Source organism: Arvicanthis niloticus, chromosome 1, assembly GCF_011762505.2.
Source record: "Arvicanthis niloticus isolate mArvNil1 chromosome 1, mArvNil1.pat.X, whole genome shotgun sequence".
Lineage (NCBI taxonomy): Eukaryota > Metazoa > Chordata > Mammalia > Rodentia > Muridae > Arvicanthis > Arvicanthis niloticus.
In genome coordinates this window covers 129625529-129649795 of record NC_047658.1, presented here as the reverse complement: position 1 = coordinate 129649795, position 24267 = coordinate 129625529, and the positions used below count along the sequence as shown (strand labels likewise).

General features: G+C 40.6%; 1 long non-coding RNA gene across 1 annotated transcript; it reads left to right on the top strand.

The window, feature by feature from the left end:
* The first annotated feature begins 6086 nt into the window (after positions 1-6086).
* LOC143435508 (uncharacterized) lies at positions 6087-24011 on the top strand. Its single transcript, XR_013105879.1, has 3 exons — positions 6087-6485; positions 13709-13793; positions 23901-24011. It is a non-coding gene; the product is annotated as an uncharacterized LOC143435508 (long non-coding RNA).
* The last annotated feature ends 256 nt before the right edge of the window (positions 24012-24267 follow it).

Here is a 24267-nt window from a genome sequence, read left to right as displayed (position 1 = left end):
CTCACAGAGTAAATGATAAATCTGCATCAGAGAATTTGCACTTCTGAGACCTTGATCCCTCCTTTGTGATGGTGATGAGGGGCCATTGCATCCTATTTTGCAGGGAAACAGTTCTATCACCATGTTGTTTTGGAACTGAATTACAGATTTGTGCAGATCTAGACGAAAGGATGAGGTGGGGTATGAAAACTAGCTCACTCAGCTTCTAAGCCAAGCACTTTACTGTGCTTTCTAGAGCAAACTGGGACAGTGGTTCTCAACCTGTCCCATAGAGTCTATCACATATTTTGCATATCATATATTTACATTTTGATTCATAACAGTAGCAAGATGGCAGTTATGAAATAGCAACAAAATAATTTTTTGGCTGGGACAAAGGTGTCACGATATGAGGAACTGTATTAAAAAAAATCACAGTATTAGGAAGGTAGAGAAACTCTGAACTAGAAAGTGAAAATGTGTTTCTAAGAATCTTAGCAGTTGGAGTTTTCCATGTGACCTATGTTCCACCAAGAAGATACATCTGTACAGATCCAAAAGTGGAAGTGAATAACGAGGAAAGAAACAGAACCCAAGGGCAGAAGATGCTGGGCGTGAACAGGGACAGGAGAGCCAGTCCCCAAGGCAGGAGGGCCGGTATCTGGAGCTAAATGCTACAGCTCAGAGGGTTAGCGTTGAGCAGGGAACAGTACTGGAAGTAAATGGCACCAAGGCTGTTCTTTAGCCAGGGAGAGCAACTGGCCCAGGCAGCCCTGATGTCTACCTTTACCATCCAAGTTCCATTAACTGCCCGCCCTCCAGGAGAGGCAAGCACTAATAAGCACTAATTTCATGATATAAAGGTCTCTCTCTCTCTCTGATCCTGTTTTAATAATTTTTCATTACCCACCTACTAGTTTAATACTCAGTATAGATGAGTCAACACATATTAATTTTTAAGTGAATTAAGATTGCCGCCCGTTATCGTCCTACATAGACTTGGAAATTGCCTGAAAGATGCATAGCTGAAGAATGTTAGAGTCAGTGTACCAATTTTGTTTTCCCTACACAAGCCAGCTCCTGTGGCTCAGCAAGGGGAACACAAGCTTTTGAAATGAAACTGGAGAAGATTAAGGCCCCACTGACCGCCATCTCTGTCATTCACAAGCAAAGCCCCATTCCCAGAGGCAAAGCTGGGCACCTACACAATGGCTAGGGTGGGGCGATAATGGATATAAATATATATATTTATATATAAATATATATATGTATATATGTGCCAAACAAGTATCCCAGCATAATGAGACACACCTGCCATCCCTTGTTTCGCATGTATCATTAATAATTAAACAATCATTTTAAGTTTCTTGCCCACAAAGCCAAGATCTTAGGAGGGATTTAATCTATAGCTATTGTGCAAAGGACAACGTACATCAAAAGCTTTCATATTTAAATCGCATCACACCAGCAAGCAGATATAAATTAACCTCTGCAGACCACAAAATTTGTATTGTCCAAAACTGAGGAATGGGAGTGGCTGAGGTACTAGCAGCAGACATTTCAGGAATGTCCCTCTCCTGTGGGCTCAGCTTGGCATAGCTTCTCCAACTGGGAGATGATCTGCAATTCAGTCTTTGCTTCACCAGTAATTTATCCTGCAGATTCAGTCTCAACCTAGAGAGTCTGTCCCTGACTCCAGGGGACCGGGCATTCCCATTGCTTCATACAGTTCTGTTTGTCTCTGCACATAGCTCGGTTTTTGATTATTCACTGTGCAGCCATTAGAATTTTCTGTCTATTAGCTGGCAGGCTAGCAGAAGCTGCACAGATCTCTTTTCTTCATATCCCCAGCACACAGCACAAAAGCTCACAATTACTCTCAATGAAGAAACCAGTTGCTACACTCCACCTGTCCCATAGTACTCCCACAGTAGCAGTGTGGATGCTGAAAAGTAGCCTATGCAAATCAGGATCTTCCCTCTTATGTCATGTGGCCCTCTGCTGTGGTTGGAAGTGTCCCGAGCATGCCTCCTTCCACTGTGTCATGTGACGCTCTTCTGGTTTTAGATGTAGTATAAGTGAGTCACTTCCTGTGTGTATCACATGGTTCTGGCAGTAATTGAAATGGTCTGAGCATGTAGTGTCTCTTCCTACTGTGTCATCTGACCCACAGTGGGTTTTAGGCAGGTCTAAGCTGGTTTCTTAAGCTTTCTGGTACAGCATTTTGATTCCTGGTGTGGAGATAATGAGGCAGTGGGACCTTAAGAAAGAATTGGCTTCTGGGAAGATCATACCCAAAAGGATTAATGCTGCTCTCATGGAGTGAGTGAATTCTCTTGACAGCCTCTCACTCTCCCCTGCTTCCTGTTTTGCCAGGTTTCTTTCTCTCTCTTCCCACAGGCTCCCACCCTGATCTTCATCTTTTTATCAAACAGCCAGAAGAACTTCACCAAAGGCCAACCTAGTGAAGTCGCCTATCTGAGACTGTCAACCTCTCATACTATGAGGTTTTTCCTATTATTATTCTCTCATACATTATATCCTGAACACAGCCTCTACTCCTCCCAGTTATCCCACCCCCCACCCCAAGATCCACTCTTCCCCTGTTTCTCTTCAGACATGAGCAGGCCTCTAGGGAAATCAACCCAACCCACATAACAAACTATAAGACTAGGCACAAGCCATCTCATATCAAGGCTGGATGAAGCAAACCAGTAGGAGGGAAAGGATCCCAAGATCAGGCAAAAGAGTCAGAAACAATCCCTACTCCCATTGTTAGGAGTCCTACAAGAACACCAAGCTACACAGCCACAACATATATACAGATGACCTAGCTCAGATCCATATAGGTTCTGTGATTGTTGCTTCAGTTTCTGTGAATCCCTCTTGAGTTCTGCTTAGGTGATTCTGTGGGCCATATTCTTGTGGTGTTCTTGACCCCTCTGGTTCCTACAATCGTTCCTCCCCCTCTTCCTTGAGGTTTCCCCAAGCTCTACCTAATGTTTGGCTGTGGGATTTCGCCTCTGCTCTCATCAGTTACCAGATGAAGCCTTCCTGGTGACAACTGGGCTAGGCACCAATCTATGAATATAACAGAATATCTTTAGGAATCATTTCATTTGCTTTTTTCTATCCTAGATCTCTGGCCTATCCTGCCTTTCGTTCCTGGCCATCCAGGCAGGATCACGTATGGCTTTCCTCTCATAGAATGGACCTCACATTGAACCAGTCATTGGTTGGCCACTCCTACAAGTTCTGCACCACCATTATCACAGCACATCTTGCAGGCAAGACAAATTGTAGGTCTAAGGGTTTGTGGCTGGGTGAGTGTCCCAGTCCCACCACACGAAGTCTTGCCTGGTTACAGAATGGTCAGTTCAGGTTCTGTATTCTCTGTTACTAGGAGTCTTTGGTAGAATCACCCTCATAGATTCCAAAAAGTTTCCACAGCACTAATACTATGAGTTTTTAAACTCTTCTTTTCTTTCCTTCCTGCCCTGCCTGCGGCGTGCTAGCATAATAGTGGAGAACAGAAGAGCACAGCATTGGACACCACAGCTAGTAGCTTCAGCAGGATCTTAACTACTCTTCACAGGAGAGTGAAATGAAACCACTGTGAGACAAGCAAGGCTTCGGAAGCAGTGTGATCCTGTGCAGATGCTTCAACAGTGGGAAGAATTGTGACCTAACGGTCAGATCTGCAGTTCTTTCCCACGTCTCTGGTAAGATCCTGGGAATTCCCACAATAGCGTTTGTACCATAGAAGTTTCAGAAGGGGCTCTACAAATTCTATCGTGCACACTGAACTTTGGTAAAACCATAGTTTCTTCAAGAAGTCATTTTAGATTTTTAAAGTCACATTCTAAAATTCAATAAATTCATAAAGAGATAAGTGATCATCTTAAAATTCTGCTTTACTGAGAAAGCTTTCAGAACTTTCCTCATCTGGATGATTTTACTGGTAAGTTGAGTTTTATTTTGAATACACACATTTAGACATAATTCTGCACAATTGTGGAGCTTTTCTTTTTTTCTTTTTGGTTGATTTTTAAAATTTCTTGCCTTTCTTCTACATATATCAGCCATATATGTCAACAGTCTAGTTGATACCCTTTCACATATTATTATGTCTGCATAATTACACTTTATCCTGTACTCAGCCTGTGCATTATTCAATGTGGGGAGGCTTCGTTAGGTGGCGTCCTACAGGAAGAGGCTCTGATTGCTTAGAGCCTTTGCATCCTGCTTCTCTTTCGGTCCTTCATAGAAATTCTTCCAGGGTCTCCAGGTGACTACCATTCATTCTTGCAATGACTGCATAGTCTTCTCTGAGCTGCAGATATTGTGGAATTTAGTCCTGCTCTAGCACTGGGAATTGTTCTCTTCCCGTGGGCCACTAGAGAGCACTGTCAGAGCAGTGTCGGGGTGAGCAGCAGCCAGCTTGGGCAAGACGCGAGACACATCTGTGACGAAACTAACCTCTTCATCTTCAGTTGAAGATGCAGAGATTGTTCCAACTTTTCTCCCTAGCCTTTGCTCAAGAAAAGGACTCAAAACTCTCTGGCTTTCTCCAATTAGGGCTTTACATAACATTTCAGCCATGGGGATGGGGGTTAGGACAGACTCTTTCAGATTTCTTGTTCGGGTCCCCACCATTGTTGACAGACACAGAGAAAATGTCTGGCCAGAAATGTTCTGAACTGCACAACCAATGAGAACAGTCCCTATCACTGCTGCCATTGCAGTGCCACAGTTCAGGATACAAAATTCTAGAAAGTAGGCTAAAGTTTGAGACAAATTATCTCAATTGATACTCACAAAAATCCCATGATATAAGCACAGTTTTGTTGTGTCATACAAATGACATGTGTGACGTAGATATGACAGGTCCACACATCAACCAAGATCTTTTTAAGACAGGACATGAATTTTCTCATTCCACCTTAAGTAGGTCACTGCGTGACCACTCCTGAATCTCCATGTTTAACTCCTGGAACCACCTGAACCAATTCAAGTTCAATCCAAGTTCCCTATGTTCTTGTAGAGTTACAGCAATGTAAGCACACAGGGAGCTTGCATTTGCTCTTACTTCCTGTCCTAGGTGCCCTCCTTCTCCTTAGGCTAATCCTGACTTTAACCAATGCTCTGTAAGACAAACTCCTCCTTCATGTGTGAGCTCCTTGTCCTGTCTGTGAGATGCTCTCAGGAAACTACTCTTTCCACCTTAAGATAAGTGAAAAGAGCCCACAATGTGGCTCACCTACCTAACTCTTCTCTGGAAAAATACAATCTTCAAGCCACGACCAAGGCTCGTTCACAGTATGCACCTTGGCACAGGGCAGACCTTCAGTGTAAGTTCATAAACAAACAAATGACTGCAGGTACTGTGAGGGGTCTCTCTGAAAGGAGCAGAGTCCAACTGTAGTCCTAACGACATAAAAATATATTTAAAAAAAAAAAAAAAAAAGCCAGCAGATTTGAGTTGGTCCTTTCAGAGAGGATTTCTGTGACAAATCCATTTGCCGAACCAATTTATCAAATGAAGAGGCCCTGACTTTGCTCTACAGCAGAGCCTTGAGGGCTGTTTGCCCTGTGGATCCCAGCACTGAAAACTGAAGAGTATGTGCTGGGCTATTCACACACAGCACTGTGCTAGCTGCTGCCAAGAGAGAAGGCTTGGTTTGTTTTTTATTAAGAGTGAAAATACTCCAGGGTCCAGTTTTACATGGCAGCCATTAAAGGGCTAAAAAGCAGGAAAATTTCTCTTTCATCAGAAAAGTTTGTGGTAATCACGGACATTGTGTTTCTCTCCAGAAACACACAACGACTGGCTTCCTTTGGATGTGCTTATCATTTTCCTTCCTTTCCCAAAAGTGCATTTATCCTCCTGGGAAAGCAATGAAGACCCAGAGATGTGGAAGCCGCCAGGTCCACAAGTGCTAATGTTCTTTCTTACGGGATGTTTTCTTTCTGTGAACTCTGAGACGCCACTAATGAGAATAGCCAATTATTACATCTGTTGACCAAGAGCAGACTTTGCTGCCCAATAACACGGCCTTCTCCGGCCATTCACTCTAATGAGAAACTGGGTAATTGCAGGGCTCTTTGTCAATAGTTGAGGACTTTACAGCATATGTTGAATTTACAGCCAGAAATGCATTTTTTTTTGATGTTCCAAGTCTAATTAGATTTCTTTTACAGATGAAGAAATGCTGACTTTTTTCTTTTCATGCCCCCAAATTCTAAATATATTTTGTACATCAAAGAATCAGAGATCTAGATGGGGGCTCCAAATGTCATCTGCTTCAAGTCAAAAATAACTATATCCCACTCATTCCAGAAAGTCAACCAGCCACCTTCTCTGATGTTTCTGAAATTCCATCCCACTAACTCTTGGCACAGATTGTTTCCTTGAGCCTCAGAAGCTATTGTCTTTACTTCCTCTGCACTCAGAGAGAGGGTTAGCTTCTCCATTGTGTTCATTTTCCCTACACTGGAAGGAGGAGGTGAGTTGGTTTCCACTGTCTCCAGTTTCTGTATAGGCCTTTGCCAAGATTTTGTTTTCTTTTTTCAATTATACGTGTGTGTATGAGTGTGCATATATGCATGTGTATGTGCATATATGCATGTGTGCATATATGCATATGTGTGTGTGCAAGTATATGAGTGCTGGCTTTTAATTGCACACATCACACTGCCTGTGTCACTCCATCTGCCTGGATGCACTGCCTTCTCCTACATTAGCTCTCAACACCTGAGGTCCTTTGTGATGACCTCCTCATCTCCGCACTGATCACTCTCCTAAGGACCGCACATACTCCTCTAAAGCTGTTTGGTACAAAGGGTGGTCACAAGACAGGAGCACTGACGATGAGATTACTAAATGTGAGTAACACAGGGCCTACACCTGAACTACCTGAGACACTGCAACAGGGTCTTGCATCTGGGTTTTAATAAATGTGATGATACTGACAAGTACTTCTCTAGCACAGTTTAATCTTGAATAAATCTTGAGAGCTGTGTGTGGGTTTAATACTCTTAGACCAGAAGAGTTGTGATTTGACTTTATTGAACAGAATAGTGTGGAGGTACAGTCGTAGGAGGGACTGTGCCATAGCATTGTCTGAATCTGGTTGTGTCATAGGACTGTGCTATAGTCTTGTTTATATCTGGCTGAAATTGTCACCCTTCATTCTCGATTGTACTCAGGCTTGTGGAGGGTAGGCAACAAAATTCTAAAGGTGCAGGGACATCCCTTAGGAGTGCCAAGTTTAGCCCTGTTGGTCTTTGTACATCATTGGAAACTGCTTCTCTGTATGTTAGTCTCCTATTAGCTATGAAGTCAGGGTGTGTCTCTTATTCCTCTCAGAACTCTAGTATCAAGTCCAAATCCTGAGACATTCTGATCATTTTATGAATTTAAAATATAAGTAAATGTATGCTCACAACAACAGACAATTTCTTTCAAAAACCTCCCTGCCTATTGTAGATAATATAGTCATCAAAGTATTTTTTATTTTCTCTGTGAAAATGCCTTTGGCAGTGTTAATGTGTTTCAAAATGCAGTCCTTGGCCAAAGAACCACACTGGTGTTACATTTAGTACACATGTGTATGCATCCCATGTGTAGCCAACACAGATTCCTAGGCCTAGCCTACACTATTTGGTTCTGATCTCTCATTTATGGGACTCAAAGACCCCAGGCAATTCGTAGGAAGACCACGTAAGTGAAGTGTCTTATTATGTGGTCACTGTATTTGACTTGACTTAACATTAGTCACTAACCACACACTAAGAAAAATATCAATTCCTCTACAAAAGTCCAATGATCCAAATTCGGTGGTGAAGGAGTCCTAGGGAGACATTGAAGCAACCAAACAACCCTGGGGAAATTTCGTCATGCACAGGTCCCAAGTCTCTGAGCACCACTGGACATTTGAATTGAGATGCAGACTTTGCCAATAGTCGCTTTGGGGAATGGGCAAGCCGAGCTGGAGGGACTCTTCTGTAAAGCTACAACTTATATAAGGAACCAGCAAAACACACACCTGGGAATTCAAATCAAGGCACGGAAAGCAAGGAAAGGAAAGAAGGCTGGCTACTTTTTAGAAATCTTTAGAAGCAGAAAAGAAGAGCTAAAAATAGAGATAATATATTCTTTCCCAACCCTTTATCTTACTCAGTTTTTTCTGTTGCTAATGCCACCTAAAATGTAAGCAGTTCATTTTGGATCACAACCATGACCTATAGAAGAGTGTCTGTACCTGATAATGGCTTTCTTTTCTGGCAGAGTCCTGGATTAGCATGGGCAATCATGGCTTTGGAGGCAGGGAGTTCACAGGAAACCTAGTGAAAATGGCATTTTATAGCAAACTGCTCTTAAAATAACCCATTGATCCATTGGCTACACTGTTATCCATTAATTCATACACAAGGCCAGAGCCTTAATTACTTGCTTAAAGTTCCACCTGGTTCTGTTTCTTCCTGTCTCACGATAGAGATTAAACTTGAGGATGAATTACAGAAGAGACAAACCACACCTTAATCAGTGCACTTATCTTCAAGTAGGGTGAGGGAGGAGAGGAAGGAAGGAAGGATACATAATGCTAAAGATGTTGAGAAAAGTCATAGGGAAACATTATTTTATGTTTACTTAAAAATAATTGTCATATACATAAGTATAAGTACACATGTATACATACATACACACGTATATATTATTCTTTAAATGTATGTTCTTTAAATATATATTCATATATATGACATATATATATATATATATATATATATATATATATATATATATTTCTTTAAATGAAGTAATACAATTTGAGGTGATAATGCTATTCCTAAAAAGTATAGACTATCTAACAAACCCCCTGAATCTGGGCATGGGTGATCTCTCTTTGAGTTATATTTCAGAGGAGTCAGAGAGACTCCCAAAACAATGTAGGCTATTGTTCTTGTCCCTGACTGTCTCCCAGAACTGGAAGGTAATATTCTCTTGCTGACAATACTACACAGGAATACATTTGGAACTGGTCAGGAAGTTTTCTCCCTGAGTATCTCATGATATTATGAAAACTACTAAGAAAGAAATGCAATCAGTCCTACCTACTATGAACTACAGCAACGAACAGCTTGACAAAGACAACGGCCAAGGATTCAGGATAAAGATATCACTCAAGCATGGAACTTTGGGGACATCCAACAACCACCTAATTGATCTTGAGGTTCACTTACTAGGAGTGCTTGGTGCTCCCTAACAGCTGCAGTTATGGTTATAGAAGAGGGAACCCACATGCTTCCAACATGCTTGCCTTGCCTTATATAGGCCACAGATTCATTTTTTTTAATGGGGGATGAATATAGTTAAGACATTGTATTCACATATAATATTGTCAAAGAATAAATAAAATGTGTTCTTTTAAAAATAATTTTTATTGGAATCAAAATTTCTTCCATACACTATTAGTTTTGTGACTCTGAAATGTTAATGGGAGGTTTGAAATGGGTAGACAGCACATGCAGATGTATATAAACCAGTGATCTTAAAACTGGGATTCTGAGAACTTAAAATATCATATTGTAACTTTCAGCTAAAATAAGAAATATAGCCGGGTGGTGGTGGCGCACACCTTTAATCCCAGCACTTGGGAGGTAGAGGCAGGTGGATTTCTGAGTTCGAGGCCAGACTGGTCTACAGAGTGAGTTCCAGGATAGCCAGGGCTACACAGAGAAACCCTGTCTCGAAAAACAAAACAACAACAACAATATATATATATATATATATATATATATATATATATATATATATATATATAAAGATTTGTAAAAAAAAAATGGAATTTAGGAAAATCAGAAATAATGATAACTTTAAATGTAATACTAAGTATCTAAGACTTTATTTGGATAAAAGAGACTTTAAAAGAAGAAAGCCAAGGCTGTGGCGGCAGCAGCTCCTATATGCTACGAAGAAGCATCTAGAAATAGAATTGGAACTAACTGGTCATCAAAAATGAAAGGTCCAGATAAACTAAGAAAAGCCAATCTCCAAAATGGGTTTTTAAACTGTATTTAAAAATAATAAACAACAAAAAGAACTCCACAGACAGATAGACAGAAACTGTATCTTAACCTACTTCTCCTTCCAAAAGTTAAGGAAAAAGAATTTCATATAAAAGTGAGTGTCAGATGTGGATTGAGGTTGAATTCTAGATAATGTGTTTGTCAGAAAATGAATAAGGCACAGAAAATGCCCATAAATAATGAGAACGTGCCCAGAGTAATGGCCCAGAGTACATAAACCAAAATAATTTCATTATTACTGTGTTATGCATGGACACATCTGTGCCATGGAGCACGTGTGAAACTCAGAGAACAACTTTTCTAAGAGAGTCAATTCTTTTCTAACCATGGGCTCTTGGAATTGAACTCAGACCAGTGAGACTCTGCAGCAAGTACTGAGCCATCACTCCCACCCTGATATTTTAAAATAAATTAATGAAAATTCTACACAGTACAGTGTATGGAAAAAAACCATAAGTCAGATTTAGAAAAAAAAAAAAAAAAAAAAAACTTAGGTATGAGATAAACTAAAGCCAAAATTTGAAATCTTTTTTTAAAAAATGTTTAAAATCTAACATGAATCACTTCCCAGAAGAAAGTATCTATGCTTTCAAAACAGAACAGCCATGTCCAGTCTTTTCTGTTCCATAATGAAACTCTAGATTGCCCCCACATGCATACTTTGGAACCTAACTATAAAGAGGCTCTGTATCAATTCTAAAAGTTTAAAACTATACAATATGAATTGCCAGTTCCTAGGTTCTCCTTTATGACTAGGATGTAGTAGGTAGATTATGAAGAAAGGCATACTGACATTGAAAGCTGACAAATTCGGGCATCTCATGGCTATACTGCATCCTGCCCTTTGGCAGTGTCACATAATAGAGAAAACAAGGGACTTGGCCTCTGGCCAAATGTCTTAAAGATGGCCATTAATCATTTGCTAGTTGGGTAATGATAATTAAGATCTTTGATATCTCTGTGCTCCAGTTTCCTATCGGCAAGATGCAGGTAGAAATAACTACTGAGGAAGTTCTGTGTAAGTTAAGTGTAGCAACAAAAACAACAGCCATTCAAGAATGACAAGTACTTTCCTAAAGGAAGGAAAATCCCAGAAGATAAAATGTGCAAGCTTACTCATGGAGATAAGCATGTGACATCCCAACAATTCAGTAGAGGGGACAGGAGGAGCAGGAAGTCTAAGACTAAGCTGAGCTACGTGTCAAGTTCAAGGCCAACCTAAAATATACAGCTAGACCTTAACCCGGGGAGAAAAAACTAAAAACAGGTCCAGTGTCCCCATGAGACTAGGAGAAACAGTCACTGTGACCTGTTAGCTAAGTTACTGAACTACTACTATCTTAGCTGGCCATTGAAAAGTAGTGAGGATTCACGATTCAGAGATGGAGAGAAGCAATTTAAGACCAGGAAAGTTTAAGTAAGCTAGCTGGATTTGACTTGAGTCTGTGCCTGCATCTTTATACACTTAACACAGCTTGTAATGTTAGGTAAGAGCTTTAATCACAATACCACACAGCTGGGTAACAGGCTATGCTCTTCCAGTCTAAACTTAAGGCAGATGCCATTTTTGCCACCTAGCAAAAAGCAATGTAGAATGTGGATATGAGTCCCTAAGACAGAATGGAGGCTTCTACCAAAACACAAACAAGCATGCACGCTTGCTTTTGCTCATTGCAATAAGTCAGACACCACCACCCCCAACTCCCAGATTCCATCTATTCAATAGATCTTTCTTGAATATGTAGTCTCTGTCAGACTCTGTGCTACACCATAAATGAGAAATAAGAACTCTAAGCCTGAAGAGTTCACAGACTGATCAGAAAGACCATGTGTAAAATATGTGAATTACAATGGAAAACAGTAGCCCTTGTAGGAAGAAAGGGAAACAGAGAGCTTCTGGAAAAGCAGGTAGGAGTCAGCCTGAGTCTGGAGTGCCAGATTTCTGTGTTGTGTGCCTGTTGCTGTCTGTAGAACTAAAGGATGCTAGCTACTTTCCACAACTGGCCAAATGAAAAACCACTAGGTTCTAGACTAGGTCAGAGTGCCCTCTGCTGAAACAGGAAGTCAGAATTAGATGGGGAAAAATAGTGTGAGCATAAAAAAGAAAATAATCTTCTCTGTCATATTTGATTTTTTGTTTTTGTTTTAGTAGAAATAACAACAACAACCAAAAAAAAAAAACAAAACAAAAAACACCAACCCTCCTCTTTTAACTACAACCCAGCAAAAACAAAAATGACATCATTAGATACTTTTTTTAAAAATGGAAAGTTAATTAGAGGCATATCCAACAAATGTGAACATCACACTGCGAAACAAGTTTAGAGTGACTACAAAAGCATCCCAGGTACACTGCTAGACTATCAGCCTAAAGTATGTTAGCATGGGGCCAGGGACAGCCTGCCCTCTTGGAACCCAAGTTCTGTTTTCACTATCTTTGAATAAGAAGAAATGTAGCCCTGAAAAGACTGAGGGAACTAAAAATACATGTCACTAAGCAATACGCAACTGAAAAGGCTGTGTCCACAGTACCCAGTTCTATAATGTTTTGGAAAAGGCAGAGTTGGGGACCTAAGAGGATAGAGAGATAAGCAGGCAGAACACAGAGGGTCATTAAGGCAGTGAACTGTTCTATATGATACTATAATGGTGGCTGTGTTGTTTTTGTATATAGGACTTGTATGGCCAGAGCAGGGCCTAAGGAAAAGTCCATATTGCTTTGGGCAACCATGATGCATCTGTAGGTCTGCCCTGGAGTGGGATGTTGAGGACTCCAGTAGTTCTGTGTTTGGGAATTTGGAACATGTGAGGACGTTAAACCTTCTGCTCTGTTCTCCTATAAACTTTAAACCATCGGGGAAAAAAGTCTACTCTTGAATGTTTTTAAATTCAGACTTGAGTTTATCATAAACCAGGCCTCAGTTTATAAAAAAAAAAAAAAACAAAAAACAGTTTGTCTTGATACCTAAAAAGAACATGGATGGATTTTTGCCATGGTATTAATACAGACACAGTTGAGAAAGACATAGAAAGCCTACATGACAACTCAGACCTTCAGCCCAATGCCCCAAAAAGTAGCAGCCTAGACAGAAAGCCATTGAAAAGAACTCTTAAAAACTGTGATAAGGATGCTGAAGAATAGCTCTCCACAATTGGTGGTTCCTGGTGGGGATGAGGATGGGCAAGGAGTCTGTTTTCTTTAGTGGGCTGGCCACTGGGAATTTGACCATGCTCCAATAAGTATATGGGCAATACAAATAATACAAATTGGACTGGGTTTTTTTTCAATTTTCTTTTCTTTCTTTCTTTTTTTTCTTTCTTTCTTTTTTTTTTTTTTTTTTTTGTGAGTGAGGAGGTGAAAAAGGTTGGAGTTGAGCCTAAGAGGACAGGGTAGTGAAGGATCAAGGTTCATGATGTGAAAAACCAAAATAATCAATAAAAAAATATTATGAAAAGAAAAAAGAACATGAATGTAAATGTGTATATGTGCATTTGCATGCATGTGCATGTGAGTGCACACATGTGTGTATGTGTACATGTATACGTGTGTGTGTGTGTGTGTGTGTGTGTGTGCGCGCGCAGCTCCATGACAAGAGGCACTTTAATGAAAGTCACTGTATTTCCTTCTTCTTGCCATTAGGTTGCTCTGTCTAAACAACCATCTATGGAGACAGTGAGGGCTGTTTCTTGTAGTAGCAACTGGTAGCTGTGATCTCAAGAAAGTGGTAAGACACATTCCAAGTGGCACTGATCATGCTCTTTTGGGTGTTTGTTTGTTGAGACAGGATCTCACCCTGTATCCCTGGCTGGTCTGGAACTTGTGATAATTCTCTTGCTTCAGTCTGTCCTCAGCTGCAAGGATAGTAGCCATGACTCTTACTTTAACATGGCTCCTGAACTGTAGAGCTCACACTGACAAAGCTGAAGTAGGCCACAAAAGAGAATATTTGCTTAAATTTTGTCTCCTCCTCCCCACATGTGCTATATCTGCTGAAGGACAATGACCAGGGGACAGGGACAGTCAGCTTTGGGAGAGGAAGAGGACAAAAGAGTTCAACAGAAAGGCACTGAATTAAATTGCTCTTCACAGAAAAGTTTTATGAACACTGGCAAGCAGACAGGCAACATGACAAAGTGAGGTTCTAAAGAAAGGGCTTTAGGTCTGCCAGACACAGCCTTCTATCTATTCTGAAAGGTTTCTGAGAGAAGGAGATGTCCTGTATGACAAGGAAGGAATCTGTTATTCATGCTATATGACAGAGATTGGGTAACAGAATACATGTGATTCTTGTAGTTTAGGTCAATCTATTTCTATTGTATCAGGGCAGGGCTTGGTTACTGTGTGACCTATAAGATGTCACCCAACTTATAGGTGATAAGAGAGCCCTTGAAGTGTATTTGTCATGTTCATATAATCTATGATTAAAGCCCATAAGGCATGTATTTTAGTGTTTTACCGCTGTGAACAAACACCATGATTAAGGCAACTCATATAAAGGACAACATTTAATTGGGGCTGGCTTACAGGTTCAGAGGTTCAGTCCATTAACATCAAGGGAGGAGAAGGGCAGTGTTCAGGCAGACATGGTGCAAGAAGAGCTAAGAGTTCTACATCTTCATTGGAGTTTCCAGGAGAACACTGGCTTCCAGGCAGCTAGAATGAGAGTCTTAAAGCCCACACCCACAGTGGCACATCTACTCTCCATCAAGGCCACACCTCCTAATAGTGCCACTCCCTGGGCCAAGCATATACAAACCATCACAGCATGGATGTTCTACAAGAACGCAGTCTTCATGTGTTGTGTATAACAAAAGAAAAAGCAATCCTTTGTTTTACATAAGCAGAGGCTTTGCAGTAAGTGACTTTTTAGCAAATGAAGTTTATAGTAGCAATGAGATTTACTTTGTTTTTAAATGAAAGCACAATGCAAAATGCTAGTATTTGTCCTAAGGACTAGGTTGTGTGGTCTTAAGCCCTTTTTTTCACTTTGAATGAGCTTCAAAAAAAAAATAAATCTCAGATTTTGAAACAATATATTTAATAAATCTCCAAAAATGTCCCAAGAGGCACACTATAGGCATTTACTTAACTGGTTCTGAGAATAAAGTAATTAACAGTCTTGCGTTCTTCCTAGCCCCTTTAATTATGAAGCGAGGCCTAAATATTTCATCATCCCTGCATGACTAGCATGCCGGTACAGATGAAAAGGAATGAGGGAGGTCTCCAGGGAACAGGTACTGAGCACTTTATGTGCACAATAAACATCCGAGCCACCATGAGTCTGGACATCTGGTAGAGATTTTGTAGTCATGAACATCTGGAATGTAATTTGCTACATGTAGTAGAAACTGCTTCCCAAAGACCATCTCTACTTTATTCAAAGCAATTTGCAGTCTTATAATCTGTTCACACCCTCCACCCAGCAGCTTGGAAAATAATTTTCACAATGCATCTTGCAGCAACCCTTAGAATGTCTCGGTCTTGCAAGATAATGAGTGGATGAATTTCAAGCAGTTCCCCTCACTTCTTTTCATCTCGTTGATGAGCTCTGGCTTTAGAATTAAAGACCTTAGATGACTGTCCAGCTTCGTTAGTTAATGCTGTCATCTTTTCACAGCCTGTAGACCCAACAGTATATAGGCAAGCATAGCAGGAAGCAGAGAAATGACCAGGCAGGCAGGCAGTTCACTTGTGTTCTGGGCACAGTGTTCTTTCCTGAGTACATGGGCTTTTGCGATTACTTTTCTCACAGTTCCTGTGATTGTTGAGTCATTATAAATGGCTGCTATCAATAAATGCCCTAACCTTTCATTTGTGAGGCCTAGCCTGCACTTCCAAGAGATAACAGTGACTTAGATTTCAGCACAATGGAAAACATATCCTAAGAACTTTCTTGGACAGTCAGGATATTTAAAGAAAATGTACAGTTAGACCTTAGATAAGACAGCATTTCCTTTTCTTTTCTTTCCTTCTTTTTTTCCCCTCCATCCATAAACACAGTGTTAAGAGGGAAGCTATTAGATAACATCAATTCTTCTTTAGTCTAGGATGTGGCTGTAGTAGCTCTGTAAATGGCGGGGTGCCCACAGGATGAGGCTGACATTTACCTCTGGGTGTGCCTTTCACAGTGCTTTCTAAGCTTGGGTTGAGTTTCATGTGTAATAGCAAGCCTCAAACCTGTCTCAGAATGACTCTCCCTCCCTTGAAACATCATGAGAGGAAATGTCAACTGGAGCTACTCCATCAGCATTTCCTACCATTGCCAGAGCACATCTCAGTAAACGAGAACTCAGTCGGAACTTTACGGTCACTTTATATCCCTTTCTTTCATCTATTTCTCTCTGTAACAAATTTCTACTTTGGGTTTTATACTTTAGATTTAGCCTCCAAAAGCAGTTTTTTTATTTGTCTAATAATTGAAATACACCTTTATTGCCTGTGAAAAGTATGTTCATCTCATAGAATATACTAGGACCTATTGAAATGTAAAAGTTGCATATGGGGAGCATACAGTATGAAAATGGTTTAAGGGGGGTTACCCTCAGTCAGAACCATGTGACCTTCTGCTAATCATTGGCCTTCAGACAAATGAAACCTAAAGCTGAGAGAGCAAAAGAGGATGTGGAATGGTCAGCATGGACATATGTGTTTTCACCAGGAAGCTTGATACAGTGAATCCTTTGAACACAACAAAGGAAGGAAATCAATCTGGGTGTTCGTAACTTGTCACTTACCGTGACAGTATCTCATCCACACCTGATCCGGGTGTCCCTGTTTGTATCAGGCCATTTCCTTTGATAGTACATTCCTATCTGACAGACCGTGCCTGGGAAATGACAGTATCCTTCACCCCCACCAGGCAGGCCCGAGCTCAAGACGTCATCAGAACCCTCTGTATTTCCGTTGCTGGGCATGGCGCCTGATGCAGGCTTTGCATTTTTTTTTTCTATTTACTTCCTGCCTAGTTAAGGGAACTCTATAGAGTCCTAAGTTTTGGTTTCAAGATGAATTAACAAAGCTTAGAGAAAAGATGAGAATGAGAGAGAAATATGTTTCACAGCTCAATGCTTGGACTCAGAATTTTTAAAGCTTATAGAAATCCCCTGTTCCTTACCACTGCAAGAATGCAACAGACGCATATGGGATGGTTTACACTTTTAGACAACCAAATTGAGTCCTGTCTAGAAAGTGAAATGAAAGAAGAGGTGATGTAGAAAGGTTGAAGTAGGAAGTCTGTTGAGGAAATGGACATAGGTCCAGGAAAGAGATGATGGTGTATTGAACTAGGCTTTCAACCTACCCAATGCTGAGACCCTTTCATACCGTTCCTCATGTTGTGGTGACCCCAACACTAAAATTATTTTGTTACTACTTCATAACTTTAATTTTGCTACTGTTATGAGTCAACACATATTTATCTGATATGCAGGATATCTGATATGCAACCCCCAAAGGGGTTGCAACCCAAAGGTTGAGACCAGAGGAAAACAATGAGGGTGTAGACGAATAGCAAACAGGGTGTGCATTGTGAGAGTGAATGGCATTATGAGAGTCTCTGGTGGTTTCTAATAGACTAGAAGGGACGGATGAGGTGGGAAAACAACAGAAACAAGAACAAATTCCAGTGTGTCTTTAGTTTGCACTCTATTTGAATAATAGAGTTAAAGTGAGCACAGCTTTCTGAGAGAGGGTGGGATGGAGGCTCAGGCAAGTTGGATTTAAATGTCACATTGGAAGTATCTATTCAAAGTCAGCAAACCAAAGTATCTGTGTTTAAGCTAGAGTTTGGTGAAGAGATTTAGAAACATTCAGAAGAAATTAAGGCCAAGAATGGATAGAAACGCCTAGAGCAGCTAAGTGATCTTCAGGCTTCATCTTCAGGCCACAGTCACCTGAAAAGCTTGAAGAAAAATGCATCACCAGCTCCCACCTTCAGGAGAAAACCTCAAGGCCCAATCCCTGCCTGCTAGGTCCCTGGCAAGCCTAGCAACCCTGAGGTCTGCTATGTCCCCTCTGTTGTCTATGTTCCGGCCCACAGAGCTACCTGCAATCCTGGAGGTCTGTAAACATCAGGACCACCAGCTCTGCCTACATCCCTATAGATCTGCTGCCATGCAGAACATCCAGAATGCTTAAAGCCATCCAGGTCTATCAGTTCTGCCTGCATCACTGGGAGCCTGATGTCATCAATGATAACCAGCTCCACCAGCAATTCCAGAGGCCTACTGCCATGAGGGTCTACCAGCTCTACTTGTAGTTTCAGAGGCCTGTTGCCAGAAGGAATTATTAGGCCTGCCAACACCAGGGACAACCAAATGGCCAAAGGCCAGTATAAGAACACAATCAACAAAAGCCAGGGCAATATGACACCAGAAGAACCCAGCTATCCTACTACAGCAACCTCTGGAGATCCTAACATATCTGAAGAGCAAGAAAATTACCTTAAATCTAATCTTATGAAAATGATAGAGGCCTTTAAAGAGGAAATGAATAGATCTCCTAAAGAAATACAGGGAAATACAATCAAACAGGTAGAGGCCTTTAAAGAGGAAACTAATGAATATAAAAAAATACGATAAAATTTCACAATCAAACAAGTGAAAGAAACAAAACGGTTCAAGACCTGAAAGTGGAAATAGAAGCAATAAAGGAAACACAAACTGAGGGAATCCTGGAGTTGGAAAACCTAGGAAAGGAAATTGGAACTACAGACACAAACATCACCAACAGAATACAAGAGATAGGAAAAAGAATGAAAGGCATAGAAGATGAAATAAAAGTCACTGCTACATTGGTCAAAGAAAATGCTGAATCTAAAAAGTTTCTAACACAAAACATCCAGGAAATTTGGTACACTATGAAAAGACCAAACCTAGGTGTTACGCGCACCTCTTCTGTGTCCCCTGTTGTTACGCGCACCTCTTCTGTGTCCCCTTCGCCCGCGAATAAGGACACGGAGGCAGTAATCGGGTATCACTACAGACGAGGCTTTACTTCTTGTAACAGCAAAAGCGGAAAAGACGGAAGAAACCGGAAGAGGCTCCTTAAATACACCCTAGAGTGACGTATTCACTTCTGAATGGCTGTTCGCTCACCACCCAATATTATGCCTCGGGATTGGCAGTGACTAAGGCACGCCTATCTGCCTAGCAACTGCGCAGATAATTGTTTACATCTGGAGAAGACACGCGGCCAGCGCCATCTTGGAAATGCAAATGTGTAGCCACTGAAACAGCGGCTCACTACACCTAAGAATAATAGGAATAGAAGAAAAAAAAGATTCCAGCTCAAAGGTCCAGAAAATATCTTCAACAAAATCATAAAAAAAATTCCCTAACCTAAAGAAAGAGGTGCCTAAAAATGTACAAGAAGCTTACAGAACAACAAATAGATGAGACCAGAAAAGAAAATCCTGGTGCCACATAATAATCAAAATACTAAATGTCATGAAACCCCCACCCCCCAAAAAATTAAAGCTATAAGGGAAAAAAGCTAAGTAACATATTAAGGCAGACCTATCAGAATTATATCTGACTTCTCAACAGAGAACCTAAAAGCCAGAAGGGCCTTGGCAGATGTCTTGCAGACCCTAAGAGACCACAGATGTCAGCCCAGACTACTATACCCAGCAAAACTTTCAATCAACATAGATGGAGAAAACAAGATATTCCATGACAAAACCAAATTTAAACAATATTTTTCCATCAATTCAGCTCTCCGGTAGATACTAGAAAGAAAACTTTAACACAAGAAGGGTCACTACCCTCAAAAAATAAAGAAAATAAAGATAAAACACAGGAAATACATAATTTCACACCAGCAAAAACAGAAGAGAAACACACATGAGGGTATGCACAAACACACACACACACACAAGTGCACACACACACACACACACACACTACCACCAACAACACCAAAAGAACAGTTTTGTATCCAAAGGTACAAGACAATTGAAATAACTTCTTGCATTTTATCAGGTTACCATGGGTTAAAACTGGACTTCAACAACAAGAGAAACAACATTTACTCAATGACAACTGGGTCAAATAGAAATTAAAAAAAAAAATAGTTTCTAGAATTCAATGAGAATGATGGCACAACATACCCAAATTTATGAAACAATGAAAACAGTGCCAAGAGGAAAGTTCAGAAAAATAAGTTCCTTGATTAAAAAAAAAAAATTGGAGAGTCTCATATTAGCAACTTAACAGCACACCTATTAAGCTCTAGAACAAAAAAAAAAAAAAAATCAAATACACCCAACAGGAGTAGACAGCAGAAAATAATCAAACTTAGGGCTAAAATCAATAAATTAGAAACAAAAAGAACAATATAAAGAATCAACAATGCCAGAAGCTAGTTCTTTGAGAAAATCAACAAGATAGACAAACCCTTAGCCAATCAAACTAAAGGGCAGAGACAACATTCAAAATAACAAAAATCGGAAGTGAAAAAGCTGGACATAACAAGAGACACTGAGGAAATCCAAAGAATCATCAGGTCTAACTTCACAACCTTGTATTCCACAAAATTGGAAAATCTAAAGGAAATGGACAATTTTCTGGACAGATTCCCTTTATCAAAGTTAAATCAAAATCAAGTAAACAATCTAAAAAGTCCTATAACCCCTGAGAAGTAGAATCAATTATTCAAAGTCTCCCAACCAAAAAAAATCCCAGGGCCAGATGGTTTTAGTGCAGAATTCTACCAGACTCAAAGAAGAGTTAATACCAACACTCCTCAAACTATTCTACAAAATAGAAACAGAAAGAACATTGCTAAACACATTCTGTGAAGCTACTCACCCTGATACATAAACCACACAATGACTCAACAAAGAAAAAGAACTTCAGACCAATTTCCCCTAAGATTGATGGTGAAATGGCCAAAGATCCTATCAATGCAAAAAGTCTCAACAAAATACTCCCAAATCAAATCCAAGAACACATCAAAGATATCATGGCCAAGTAGACTTTAACCCTTGGATATAGGGATGGCTCAATATATGAAAATCCTTCAATGTAATCTACCATATAAACCAACTGAAAGAAAGAAACCACATGATCATCTCATTAGATGATGAAAAAGCCTTTGACAAAATCCAATATCCCTTCATGTTAAAAGTCTTGGAGAGATTAGGAATTTCAGGCACATATCTAAACATAATAAAAGCAAAATACAGCAAACCAATAGTCAACATCATATAAACGGAGAGAAACTTGAAACAATCTCACTAAAATAAGGAACAAGACAAGGCTGCCCGTTTTCTCCCTCTCTAGTCAATATAATACTTGAAGTTCGAGCTAGAGTAATAAGACAACTAAGGGAGATTAAGGATACACAAATTGGAAAGGAAGAATTAAAAGTATCATTATTTGCAGATGACATGGCAGTATATATAAATGAGGCCAAAAACTCTACTAGAGAACTCCTACAGCTGATAAACACCTTAGGCAAACTGGCTAGATAGAAAATTAACTCAAAAAAAAAACAGTACTACTCCTTCATACACTAAATCTAATAGAAAAGAAAGTGTGGCATTGCCTTGAACTTGTTGGCACAGGAGACAACTTCATGAAGAGAACACCAGTGGCTCAGGCACTAGGATCAACAGTTAATAAATGGGACTTCATGAAACAAAAAAACTTCCGTAAGGCAAAGGACACCATCAATAGGACAGATAGGCAGTCTAGAGATTGGGAAAAGATTTTCCCCAACCCTACATCTGACAGAGGGCTAATATCCAAAATATATAAAGAACTCAAAAAGTTAGACACCAACAAACCAAATAACCCAATTAAAAAATGAGGTACAGAGCTAAACAGAGAATTCTCAACAGAGGAATCACGAATGGCCGAGAAGCACTTAAAGACATGTTCAACGTCCTTAGTCATCAGGGAAATGCAAATCAAAACAACCCTGAGATTCCACCTCATACCAGTCAGAATGACTAAGATCAAAAACACAAACAACAGTACATGCTGGCAAGGATGTTGAACAAGGGGAACACTCCTCCATTGCTGGTAGGAATGCAAACATGTACAACCACTCTGAAAATCAATTTGGTGGTTTTTCAGATAATTGGAAATAGTTTTATCTGAAGACCCAGGTATACCACTCCTGGGCATATACCCAAAAGATACTCCACCATACCACAAGGACACATGCTCAACTATGTTTATAACAGTTTTATTCATAATAGCCAGAAACTGGAAATAACCCAGATATCCCTCAACTGAAGAATGGATAAAGAAAATGTGTTTAATTTACACAATGGAATACTACTCAGCTATTAAAAACAAAAACATCATGAAATTTGTAGGCAAAGGAGTACAACTAGAATATATCATCCTGAGTGAGGTAGCCCAGACCCAAAAGGACATACATGATATATGCTCACTTACAAGTGGATATTAGCCGTACAGTACAGAATACCCATGCTACAATCCAATCCATAGATCCAAAAAAGTTAAATAACCAAGTCCAGAGGAGGATGCTTGAATCTCAGAAGTGGAAGTAAATAGTCATCAGAGGTGAATGGAGGGAAGGAACTGGGTCAGAGAGGGGTTGGGGGATGGGGAGGGGGTTCAGGTGTAGGGAGAGCTGAGGAGAAAGGACCAGGAAAGTGAACAGAAATGGAGAAAGGGCCAGGAAAGTGAACAGAAATCAGTGGCAGATTGGGAAAGAGGGCATCCCTAGGATGTGCCAGAGATTTGGGATGGGGGAGGCTTCAGGGAGTCTATGAGGGTGACCCTAGATGAGACCCCCAACAGTGAGAAATATGGAGCCTGAAATGGCCACCTCCTGTTTCAAGGCACGACTCTCAGAGGAGGGATATGGACATCAACCCACCCACAAAACCTCCAACCCAAAATTTGTCCTGCCTACAAGAAGTGCAGGGACAAAAATAAAACAGGGACTGAGGAAATGCCCAACCAATGACTGGCCCGGCTGGAGACAACAACCCATGGACAACAACCAATCCCTGACATTATTAATGATACTGTTATGCTAGCTTAACTGTCCTCTGACGGGTTCCACCCAGCAACTGACTGAAACAGATGCAGCAATCCACAGGCAAATATTTGATGAATCTTAAGGCATCTTATGGAAGAGTTGGGGGAAAGATTGAGGGACCCAGAGGTTATAGGAATTCAACTAACCTGGGCTCATGGGGGCTTCCAGAGACTGAACCACTACAGAGCATACAAGGGCTGGACCTAGTTTCCCTACACATTTGTAGCAGATGTGCATCTTGGTCTTCGTGTGGGTTCCTTAACGATTGGAGCTGAGGCTGTCTCTGACTAGGTTGCCTCCCATTTTATTCACTTCCTTTAACTGGACTGCCTAGTTGGCCTTCAGTGGGAGAGGATGGGCTTAGTTATGTATGCTGCCACTAGATGTCCCAGGGCACAGTGGTACCCAAGGGGGGCTTCCCCTTCTCCTCAGGATAGTGGGGGCGGGGGGGAGGGACAGGATTTGTAAGGGTGGGACTGGGAGGAGAGGAGAGAGGGGCCTGAGACCTGAATATAAAATGAATAAGTAAATTAATTAATGTGGGGAAGAGAAAATAGAAAACCGAGAAGTATCAGTATGCCTTTAGTAATTGTGTACATAAATTTAGAGTGGGGCTACTACACCAGTTTGTACTGGTTCATCTGGCCTGGTTCAGACACTCTGAGAAAAAAGAGACTGCTTAGCTTAATTGTAGTGGTGGGTTTTCTTGTTTTGTTTTGTTAGGGGTTCATTTTTCTGGCTTTACATTTGTTTGGTCAATTTTGATGTGAAAGGGAGCCAGTGGAGTAAACAAGGCCTCTTTGTTTTCCAGGAGACACCACAGAATGAAGTCTTCAGTATGGACAGGCTCTCAGCCTCTGTAGAGCACTGTCCTGACAGAAAGACCATTGTTCCAGGATACGTAATATGTAAATAAATAAACAAATAGTAAATATTAATCGGATTTTCAAGATGAGGTTTTGCTTGAGCTGGACAGAAGAGATTGAAGCTAGCAAGCTCACTGAGCAGGAAGCGAGGTAGTGCACACTTAATTGGGATCCAAGCAAGCACAGGGATGATTGGGGTGGGCACGCCAGTGGGCCCTGAGGCACTCCATCTGAATGACTTTCAGCCATCATATTTTTCCTGTGTATGCTGAGATTGTCGCCAGCGGTTCTTCTGTGTAAATAATGTGATCT